Consider the following 12,545-nt stretch of genomic DNA (forward strand, 5'->3'; position numbering starts at 1 on the left):
ATGGGACATCTCCCAATCTGGCAGGCTCATCTTCTGGTATCATATCTTTTTGCCTCTTCATACAATTCTCACGGCAAGATTACTGGAGTGGTTTACCATTCCCCACTCCAGCAAAATAATTAGCTTAAGTACTTGTTTGAATTGGTTTTGAACAAGTGCATTGTTTAAAGTGAGTGCAATTTTCTTGTTCCCAGTAGGGAACACAATTAAAATTTGACAGCACAGGGGGAAAAATGCCCAATTCTGAGTAATGCTGAATGATACAATAAAATTATTTATACTCAGAGGCTTGTTTTCCTACTGCCCCCCCCTTTTTTTTTTGCATGCTAGTCAAATTATAGGGAGAAGAAATTTACTATGTTAGTTGACTATGTTGGGCTTTGGACATGATCCCTTATTTAATTGCAAAAACATTATGATGAGTTATGCCTATGACTACTTTATGACTAAGGAAGATTAGTCTCTAAGATATTAGGAAATTTGCCTGAGATTACATAGTAATTGAAGGAAGCCAGGTTACTCTGACTTCAAACTCCATGTTTTGAATTCATATACATGTCTATATTCCTGGCTATTTGAAATTTGTTGATTATCAAAATAAATTTTGCTTGAATCCAACTCACTGTCTGATTATCATTAAGAAAATGAATTTGAAACATGTCATTGTAGTATATTCTATAAAACATTGCAAAAGAATTATATATTTTTAAAGTAATAATATTTACTCATCATGTTTATATTCCTGTAGAAAAATGTAGTATTTAACTAGCTGAAAGATTTTTTTTCAAAGTTCACAGATTTTTCATAGCACAGGAATTCATAACTCATAAACTTGGCAATTTTCCACACTAAAAATTTATATGCAGAAGTGAATTGATTTTATTCTTCAAGGGAATAAAAATGATTGATCAACCAAATGATCTTTCTTCTAGTAAAACATCTGGAATAGTATAAATATAATAAACATTACAAGCAGCTTGGCTGCTGTTAGCTTTGATAAATGATTCTGAGATACTTCTCTATTCTATATATGAAATTTAACAAAATATTTATCTTACCGAATGGTTCTGGATTAACATTACTATGGATACTGCTCATTGATCTTGTTCCCAAGTGAGAAATATTCTTTACCAAATTGTAGACTCTACTCTCCTGTGGTACATATAATTAACCTGTTGAAATTTGGATACTATAAAGAACATGGAACTATTTCTTATGAAAGACCAAAATGATAACCATGTAATAGAATAATGCATCTAGTAAATTTGGAGTTGGCAAATTTTATGAGATCAGAATTGGCTGCTGGATAAAATAGTCTGGGATAATTCAGAGATCAGATTTATATCACCATTTACTAACAACTTTTATTAGCATAAGTTAAATAACTATATTATATAACATTAAAATATATTTTAATTTCTTATAATTAAAAATTGAAATAAAGTTTGATCACAAATTAAGCTTCATTTATTTTAAATACTGAGTAATTTAAAAACTATATAATTGAATGACACACTCTTTTAACAACCAAACTTTCAAAAACATAGTGTAATTTTCTTAAACTTACAAATATTATTTCACAAAGTTTAAATTATAGAATAAGTTATAATTTACTTTGTCAAATTCACCATTTCTCACATTATTAAGTTTTCACACCATTGTCAAATTTTTAAAATGTTTTGCACCAAGTAACAAAATTCAAAACATAAAGGCATTTTTAGATGCTAAATAAGTGTTCCAAACTTAATAAGTTAATTTTGCCCATTTTTAGAGTAACCCTTTTTCTTAGCCAAAAACATTACCTGATGTTAAGTTTACTTTTGATATCACTGAATGAATACAGCTGAAGAAAATATTGTCATTTTTATTGTCATCATTTCTTTCAAAATTGTTCTTTAGTACTCTTTTGTAACTGTGTAACTATGTATATATTATACACTCAAATGAACTCCACATGAGAAAAAAGGTACAATGTCATCTTTTGGAAATTCAAAGGCTGTCCTCAAAAAACTACTTAAAACGTCATACTCATTAAGTATAACAATAACCAGAAGTCAAAAACATATTTTCTGATTATTAAGTCATCATAGTGAAGTAAAATCACCTAGTATTTTGCTGGAGGATTTTACTAGAAGTAGAATGTAGCTATTTACTATGTATTTTCATCTTTCAAGGTTTATTGTTGATAGTAAGAGTTTTAGAAGTGAGTTAAAATCATTTTAAAAACAATTTCAAGGGGAAAGTTTTCAATTTGTTTAGCTAAATATGCTGTAAGGAAAGAACCTGAGGAAAACAAATATTAGACTACGACATAGAAATGAAAATTGTTTGTAAGAATGAATAAATTGCATTCTTATAGGTCCATTCTTTAAGACATTATTTCTGGTAAGAGCAAATTTAAATTGGTTAAAGTATAATTTTAAAAAATTTAAATAATCTATGAAAACAAATCATTTTTCATATTCTCAAAAAACAGTGCTTAGAATTTATTGAGCTCCTTCCTTCATTACTTCATTACCTTTTGTAGTCTTCTCAACAGCATGAAGTAGAGGCTTTTATTATCTGTATTTTAGAGATGAGGAAACTGAGACCTAGAGAAATTATGAAAATTGCCCAGTCTATTCAGACCAGGCAACTAAGTGTCAGAGACAGCACTGAAATGCTTTTCTTATTCAAGAGCCCCCTTCCTTTCATTCTATGCTAGGTTGCCACTTGAACACAATTGGTAAAATTATCTTCTAATTCAGTTGAAAATTACACACTAAAAATGTCTACTTCTTAGGATACAGAAATAGAATACTGCTGATAGAAGAAAAGAGAATGAGATCAGAGTAGTGAGAGAAACAGCACTGTTCTGTGAAGCTAGATGTAAGCCCAGAATAAAGGCAGAGAAAGAATGATCACTAAAAGAACCTAGGTGGAAGCTGATGGAAGTCTAAATAAGTTGTAATAATAGAGAAAAGGATGAGGGAAAATATTAAAAAAATATTTATGGGATAAAATTGGTGGAACTTTTTTGTTCATAAATTTGAATATTAGAAGAGGCAATAGTTGACAGTAATTCCCAGATTGTTTTGAGTTATTGAATAGATGATTTATTATTGATTGTATCTGAGTGTTTTGCTTAAATATGAATTACCTTATCCATATACACAAATTGAAATAGAATTTTCATGTAAATCCTAAACAAAAGTTAATGGACTTACAGAAACTTTTAATGTTTTCTTAAATAAAGCTTCTCATCTCATTGTTTAGTCTATGTTTTGGACTGAACATTTGTGTCTGCTAAAATTTATCTCCCCTCAGTGTGATATATTAGGAGGTGAGGTCTTTGTGAGGGAATTAGGATTATATGAGATAATAAGTGTGAAGCCCTTATAAATGGAATTAGTGCCCTTATTATACTCACCAGGCAGCTTGCTTTCTCTCTGCTCTTCCCATCATGTGAGAATAAAAAGAGATTTAGCCAGTTTGTAACCCAGAAAGGTTTGTCACCAGAATTTGACAATGCTGGCTGGTAGCTTGATTTTGGACTTCCTAGCCCCCCAAACTGTGAGAAGTAAGTGTTGATTGTTTAAGCCACCTAGTCTGTGGTACTTTGTTATAGCAGCCCAAGCTGACTGTGACAGTCTATCTTCTTTACATTGCTGGATTACAAGTCAATGTGAATGTAAAAAGTATTCCTTTTGAACATTCTAAGTTTAATTATCGTATCTCCAGTTCAAAAGCTGTATTTAAAGACTAATCTGTATTGCTTCTTGCACTGTATACAATTTTTTTCATAGCTTTGCCTTATAGTAGAATATTTACATATTCACTGTTAGAGTTAAGTAAGGTTTGTGCTAAAAATGGACATTGAGTAACTACATAGTTTGCTGCCTATGTCACGGATTTTTGTTTTGTTTGTTTTTGGATCCTCATTATCTGTATTAGAAATCTCCAGAGGAATATAATCACTAAGAAGTATACATAGAGAGGGAAAGAAAGATTTATTTGGGGGAATTGGCCCTCACAGCGAGAGCTGGCAAAATCAAAGTTCCAAAGAAGAGTTGAAGTTGCATTCTTGAGACTAAGGGCAGAATTACTTCCTTCTCAGGACTTCAGTCTCTTATCTTAAAGTCTTCAACTGATCGGACGAGGGTTATACTCACACTTTAGGGAGTATAATCTGCTTTACTCAAGGTCTACTGATTTTTTAAAAACTGCTTTTTGAAAATGAGTGAAACATTCTTTTTTTGTTCTGAAGTAGAGTTGATTAACAATGTATTAGTTTCAGGTATACAGAAAAATGATTCAGTTATATATACACATGTATCTAGTTTTTCAAATTCTTTTCCCATTTAGGTTATCACAGTGTATTGAGCAAGATTCCCTGTACTATACAGTAGGTCCTTGTTAGTTATCTATTTTAAACATAGCCAAGTGTACATATGAATCCCAAATGCCCAACACCCTTTAGATACTCTTCCCCCTTTACATACCTTTCCTCCACCACCCAGTAACAATAAGCTCATTCTCTCCAAGTCTGTGAGTCTATTTCTGTTTTGTAAATACATTTATTTGCATACTGATTTAAGTATTAATTACATCTAAAAAATACCCTCACAGCAACATCTAGACTGATATATGACTAAACAAGTGGGCATCATGCCCTCGTCAAGTAGATACATAAAATTAACTATTACATATCATCTTTCTTAACTCTGCCATTAGTTTACTGACATTGTTTTGCCTTTCACTCTAACAGCAAATGATTAGTTGCTTAATTGCTCTGATTCATATGCCCTTTTAACAAACCAGTACCAAAGTAATAACAGTACACTGCATTCTTTCTGATCAGAGACCAATGCATCAAGTCAAACCTGTTAGAACAAATTCATAATTAGTATTTTCTATTTGAATAGATGTTATGCCAATGTTTCCCTGAGATTCAAGAGAATCCTATTTTAAGCTAAATATTTACATGAGAATCATGAATTATATAAAACACGTTGGTCAAGATATTGTAATTTTAGGAATGTATACAAATAGTAGTTATCTGGGATAGAGAACCTAAAAATAACAGGGTTTTTAAAATAGGAAATAGTTATTTTTCTTACATAGTAATTCTTGGGCAAGAAAATATGATTACTTTTATTATATCTAAGAACTCAAATCAATTTTATTAACAAATAAAGACTGAGATGCTTATCGAATGTAACTAACACTGAAATTATATAATCAGATTCTAGTCTTCATAGAATTCTGTCACATCTGTGATAGCGTTAACATCTGATGATTTTTCAATTGTTTAAAGCAAGGAAAGTATAATTTCATTAAAAATCCTTGAAGAAACAGTTTAAAAATTAATATACACATTTTCCCAGGATTAATTGTTTATTGTGAAAATTTATAAGCATTTATATAAGTAAAAATTATTGTTAGAGTTGCTGTTGCTCAGTCATGTCTGACTCTTTGCAACCCCATGGAAGCAGCACACCAGGCTTCCTAGTCCTTCACGGTCTCCCAGAGTTTGCTCAAACTCATGTCCATTGACTTGATGATGCCATCCAGGCATCTCATCATCTGTGGCCCCTTCTTTCTCTTACCTTCAATCTTTCCCTGCATCAGGGTCTTTTCCAATGAATCAGCTCTTCACATCAGGTGGCCAAAGTATTGGAGCTTCAGCATCAGTCCTTCCGATGAACTGTCAGGGCTGATCTCCCTTAGGACTGACTGCGTTGACCTCCTTGCTGTCCAAGGGGCTCTCAAGGGTCTTCTCCAACACCGCAGTTCAAAAGCATCAGTTCTTTGGCACTCAGCCTTCTTTATAGTCCAATTTTCACATCTATACATGATTACTGGAGAAATCATAACTTTGACTATATGGACCTTTGTCAGCAAAGTGATGTCTCTGCTTTTTAATACACTGTCTTTGTTTGTAATAGCCTGCCTTCCAAGGATCAAGTGTCTAATTTCATGGCTGTAGTCACTGTCTGCAGTGATTTAGGAGCCCAAGAAAAATAAGCCTATCATTGTTTCCATTTTTTCCCCATCTATTTGCCATGACATGTTGGAACCAGGTGCCATGATCTTAGTTTTCTGAATGTTGAGTTTTAAGCAAGCTTATATTTTATATCACTTAAGTTTAAATAACTCAACTGTTGTAAATAATAATTTTTTTATTTCTTAATAAGATTGGTTAAGGGTAACATAATAACAATATATAAACACATTATTTGTTTCTTCATTCTTTTAATATCTTCTTTAGTAACATTTTCAAGCCACACTTCACCAAAAAATAAATTTTATGACCATCATAGCAGTTTATGCTCTTTTGTCTAAGGCCTCTATCACTCAGATTTCTTGGGAAATTTTTGTGCATGTATTTGTGGATGTACATATTTTCTGCTGGGTTTTGGCATTTGGTAAGTATATTTTCATTTTTCCCAATATACACATTATAAAAATACTATGCATTAACTTACCTAGTAATTTTGAACATCTACAGTAGATAAATAGGGGTTTTACTTTTTAAATATATTCAATGGTTATGTATTTGGGCGTTTGCCTTTAGTTGGAAAAAAAATCTCTGATAACCAAAATGCCCATTCAGTTTGATAAAGTTAAGCACAAACTGCTATTAGAGCCAAAAATATATAATTAACCTAAAGAATCATAGCTGACTACCTCTGTTGTAAAGTGTAAATAATGAATTGTTCTGTTTCTTAATAAGATTGATTAAGGGTAACTTAATAAGAAAAATATATAAACACATTATTTGTTTCTTCATTAGTTTTAATAATTTCTTTAGTAATCTTTTCAAGACACACTTCACCAAAAACTAAAGTTTAAGAACATCATTATTTTTAGGTAAATTTTTAAAGGATTTAAAAAAAGCAGTTTTAAATCGTACATCATTTGCATTTTTTTATAAAATGAATAATTAGTTTTCCTTCCACAGGGTAAATACCTGACTCTAGTACATTTTAATCAGAGCCAAGAAATATTTTCAGAAAAGATTATATTTAAAATGATGACTAAGAAATTAATTTCCATGGTAGTCAATCTGTTACAAAATAACAGCAGTTGCTATGATAAGGGCATATCACAGCCTCATCACATTGAGAGAGATTAGGACAATATTTATTTACAACCACAAAATAAGTAATAAGGTTCTATTTAAAGATATAGCAGTTTTATGTTTGTAAAACTAATGTATGTTTGAGACAATTATGTTTAATTTTATACCAAGTGGTAAAGGCAAAAATGGTTTGACATGTGATTTCAAGAAATCAAAACATGTACAGGACTGCAAATCACAGGCTGACAGAACTGTCAAGCTGGAAACAGCATGTAACAGATTGCACACATCTTTCACTTTTCTCTAAGAATTGCTAATAATTTCAGGCACAGAGAACAAGTATGTGACAAAAACAAACATCAGAAAGCTTTCTTAAAGAAAATACATATGTTGCTTAAAATGTAAAGAAAATACAAATGTTGCATAAAGTGTAAATAGCATTCACATATTGAAACATTAACTATAGGAGTGAAACACCCAACAAATATTTGCTCAAAAATTAAAGAATCTTTATATAATTTTAAAATCTCTTAGTCACTATACCTAGGTTTGATCAATGCAATTCTTATGCCCTATGTACAATCTACAAAATACTATTCATTAATTCTTTTATTTATAAATAATTAGCATCTACTCTACATAAGGGATCACATTGGACACCTGAAATATATTGACAAACATACAGAACTTGCATTTATCAGGGGGTAACTGATAATAAAACATTTATGAGTAAATTATATAGCATATTAAAAAGTGGTGAGGAATGTCGGGAGGGGTGTTGAGGGATCACATGCAATATTTTTAAATTAATTTATTTGTTTTAATTGGAGGCTAATTACTTTACAATATTGTAGTTTTTTTTTAAGGGGTTGTTGAGAGGATATCAATGGAGCCACAAGAACTCATTCAGTAAACCTTTCTCTTGTTGAGAGAGCAAGCCAAAAAGATATCTAGAAATATTGTAGACATTGGAGCCAAGATGCTAAGGCAAGGAAATCATGGCAGCTGGGGTGATCTGAGTGGGCAAAAGAAAGGTAAGAAGCACAGTCGAAGCGTGAAGGAAGCCTGGATGTATGTTGTATAGTAAGTCATGTTAAGGATTTTGGCTTTGACTTTGAATGAAATGGGAGACAGTTGGCACAGATCAGTGAGAATTGGAGAAGAATTGAATGGTGGCTGTTTAAGAGAAAGAAAGGAGTCAGAGGTGCCTCCAAGGCGGTTTCTCTGTTGGTTTGTGTGCCTGTGTCTTTTAACCTGAGTATTGACGAACGGATTTCTTGGGTGGCTCTACATTCCAGATTCTTCCATCTCCATTTGTGCCTGTAATCCAATATAGTACAGCTTTTACTTTGAAAGTACTTAGTTTGAATGATAAATTATATGGTTTTCCTCTGGTCACTGAAATACTGACAAGAAGCAGAATTTTGAGGAAAGGTCAGTAGTTAAGTTTTGAAAATATTCAGTTTGATTTGTCTACAGGAGATGTGGATAGAAGGTTGAGTAGGCAATTAGATACAAGTCTTTCCTTTCCACTAGCTGTATTGAGATATAATATAATTGATATACAGAACTATATAATTTTAAGGCCTAGAGCATAATGTTGTGGCTTATGTATATTGTGAAATGATGACTATAATAAGTTTGGTTACATCCGTGTAGCTCTCATATAGCTGCAAAAAGAAAAACTTTTCTATTTTCCTTTGTGATGAAAACTCTTAGGATGTACTCTCTTAACAGCTTTCAGATATACCATACAACTGTGTAAATTACAGTCATGTGGTACGTCACATCCCGTTTTTGTTTATCTTATCCCTGGAAGTCTGTACGTATTGAAAAGCTGGTCTTTAAAATATTCTTGTGAAAAATGCTGCACATCTTTCCTCTCAGTCTAATTCAATAGTTCTTTGCTTTTTGACTTTGTGGTAGTGTTTGTACACTTCAAGGGATTTTTGTTTAAAAATAACTCAGATGATGGAAAAAGGACTTTGAAATTTTGTAGCATGTGCTGTGAGACTGCCTCATATTTAGCATAATTTTAAGTGATATTTTTACACGCAAATCTAGAAAACTTGAGCGTTAAGGTCATTAGCATCGCTGGTGGAACATAAGACAAACTGTCAAAATATTTTGTCAAAACCTCCCAGTAACTTTCCAGTTAGAATAATATCTATGTTCCTTCCACTGCCCTATGGGGCCCTCCAAGTTGTGACACCAGTTACCTCTCTGACCGAAGCCCTGCAGCTCTACTCCTCACTCACTCCTGTCCAGCTTCCACAACCTCTCACTGCTCCTTAAACACAGAGTCTTGAATCTTTGCACTTGATTTTTTGTTTAGTCTTAAATACTATTCTTCCATGTGGTGCAATGGTAAAGAATCTGCCTACCAGTGCAGGAGACACAAGAGACGTAGGTTGGATCCCTGCATCAGGAAGATACTCTGGAGTAGGAAATGGCAACCCACTCCAGTGTTCCTGCCTGGGAAACCCCATGGACAGAGAAGTCTGGTGGACTGCAGTCCATGAGGTTGCAAAGAAGTCAGACATGACTGAGTGACTAACATTTTCACTTTCAGAGAGACTAAATGTTAATTGTGGCTGCCAGACAAATAATATGAAGATTGTTCCTTTATAAGAGAAGTTTCAGTGTCATGATGATGATGAAAACTTGATTAGAGTAGGTTTAAAACAGAATAGGAAAGCAGATGTTATACACAGGTTCCCTCTTGATCTAGGGTGATAAACTTGAGCGATTCTAATAGCAATATTGCAACTTAAATCACTCTGAATATTTTCCTAATGCAAGAAAGTTAACTCTCTTAGATTAATAACTACTGATCTGGAGCCTCCCCTCCCCATAATTCCCTTTAAGTATTTTTTTTTTAATTCTTTTTTACCTGCCTTGTTGAAGTGGCAATGTTTAAACTATCCTATAAAAACTAGGCAATAAGAAATTTTCTCATAAGTTAACCATAGACTTTGTGTGGTTCTTCACATCCTCAGCATCCTCTACCTAAAACCAGACTTTAGGGAGTAAAAATGTAAAAGCATAAACCATTGTTTTCTAGCCTTAAAAAAACACAGATATTTGATATTTTGTTTTATTATTATTTATCTTAATTTTGTCATTTTAAAATATAGATTTTGATAATTAATTTACAGTTTTGGAATAAGTTCATTTTTTGAAGAAATTTAGAGGAAAAAATGGGAACTGGGAAAGAATAGCAGTGAGTAGTGAGTAATGAGTAAGCCATTTTGTAAAAGACAAAAAGTTTGTATGATCTGAAGAGAAATGTGATTAGTAATTAAACCTCTTGGAATAAAAACACATGATTTCACAACCATGGTGTTATAAATCTAAGATTCCTTTTGAATATTTTTGAGTATTTCAGTTTGTTTAAACATTGTTGTTCAGTCAAATGCTTCAATAAGAAACAAATGGGTCACATATTGTTCATCTAATATTGTTTCAACTTTTGTACGATAAATGTTTAATACTAGTATGAATATTTAATAAGTTAAATTTCCAATGACAACATTGCTAGTCTAATAGATTTTAATTGAAAAGGCATTTTAATTGTTTGGGTTATTTCTTATAAATATTTAAACATATAAACTAATTTTGATACAGTGTAAAATCTGAATGATACATGATAACTAAATAAGGTGTTTCCAAGGGCCAAAGAAATATGTTCTATAAATTTCAGGCACTGTAGTTAATTTAGATGATGAAGAATGGAAAGATAACTGTTAATTGTAGGTACACATTTTCCCTGATTAGTATTTTCTTTAGCTCTTTATTTTTGTTACCTTTACTTAAATTATTTATGTCTTTAAACAATCACCACATGAATTGGTGCTGCTGCACAATTCAGTTACCACTAAATAAGTAGTGAAATATCATAAGAGAGTCCAAAAAAATCATTTACTTGATTTAAAAATGATTTTATAAATGCATGTTTTATAATTGAAGATTTTTATAGAAATATGTGTGCTTAAAAAATTATCTGAGAGCTACACAAAGCTGGTAAACAAGCACAAATAACTTCCAATAATTGCTATGCTCATTAACCTAAATAAAATAATTAGACTATAGAATAACATACAGAATTCATGTTCAAAAGATTTATAAATTGATGCTAATATTTACTTGCAGACTGACATTGACAAAAATGTTGAAACAAACCAAGCTTATTCATGTCTGCTTTAGCTATTCCTTTTGTCGTCTTTACTCCTTATCAACCCTTTTCCTACTACCAACCCTTCTGGCTACCACAAAACACTTTTGCCTTTTGCATTCCTTTCAGTTCATCTGTTCTTAATATTCCCCTAAATCTGTAGAACCTCCCTTCACGTAAAATGTCTAATAGTCTGTTTGATTTTTCACATATCTTTTACATACCTTTTACACATCTTTTACATACCTTACACATCTTTTACACATATCTTCACATACCTTTTAGTTGGTAATCAAATTGAAAAGGGATAGGTAATCTTATTTACACCAAAATGTTGGTTGCTTGGTGAATATTTATAGCTTAATAGCTACCATCAGTATTAACAACTCTATATTGTAGCTTAAAAATGATGATGCTGTAGAACATGAGAAGCAAATATTTGTTTCTTTTGTTTTGTGTATACCTTATTATTAGTGTCCAGGGAACAGAGAGATGTCCATGGAAAAGCTACTGTTTTCAGGGAAAGAGAAATCTTTATAGTCAAAGCAGACTGTTTTAGTCAGGGTTCTCTGGAGAATCAAACCAAAATTTTATACACATACACACACACACACATACATACACAATGTGTATATGGGCTTCCTAAGTGGCATTAGTGGTGAAGAACCTGTCTGCCAATGCAGGAGACAGACACAGGTTTGATCCCTGGGTCAGGAAGACCCCCTGGTGGAGGGCACAGCAAACCACTCCAGTATTCTTTCCTGGAGAATCCCATGGACAGAGGAGTTTGGTGGGCTATGGCCAAACAGTCACAAAGAGTCAGACACAACTGAAGCGACGAGGAGATTTATTGTGGAAATTGGCACATAGATTTGAAAGTCCTTGAGGTCTGACAGTACACTTTCTGCAAGCTGGAGAACCAGGAAAGCTGGTGGTGTAACAGAGTCCAGGTTCAGAGGCTCGGAACTCTAATGTCAAAGGACAGAAGATGATAGGCAACCCAGTTTAAGAAGAAGTATTAAATGCATGCTTCCTACATCCTTTTGCTCTATTTGGGCCTTCAACAGATTATATGATGCCTGCCCACACTGGTAAGGGTAGATCTTCTTCACTCTATTGATTCAAGTGCTGATCTTTTCCAGAAATACCCTCACAGATACACCCAGAAATAATGTTTTACCAGTTATCTGAACTCTCCTAGGTCCAATCAAGTTGACACATAAAATAGCCATCGTGCACACATATGTTTTCAAAACTAATATCATTTGTAGTCATGAGTATTCCCGTATCAGCAAGTCACATGTACTA

This window comes from Cervus canadensis, chromosome 3, assembly GCF_019320065.1.
Source record: "Cervus canadensis isolate Bull #8, Minnesota chromosome 3, ASM1932006v1, whole genome shotgun sequence".
Classification (NCBI taxonomy): Eukaryota; Metazoa; Chordata; class Mammalia; order Artiodactyla; family Cervidae; genus Cervus; species Cervus canadensis.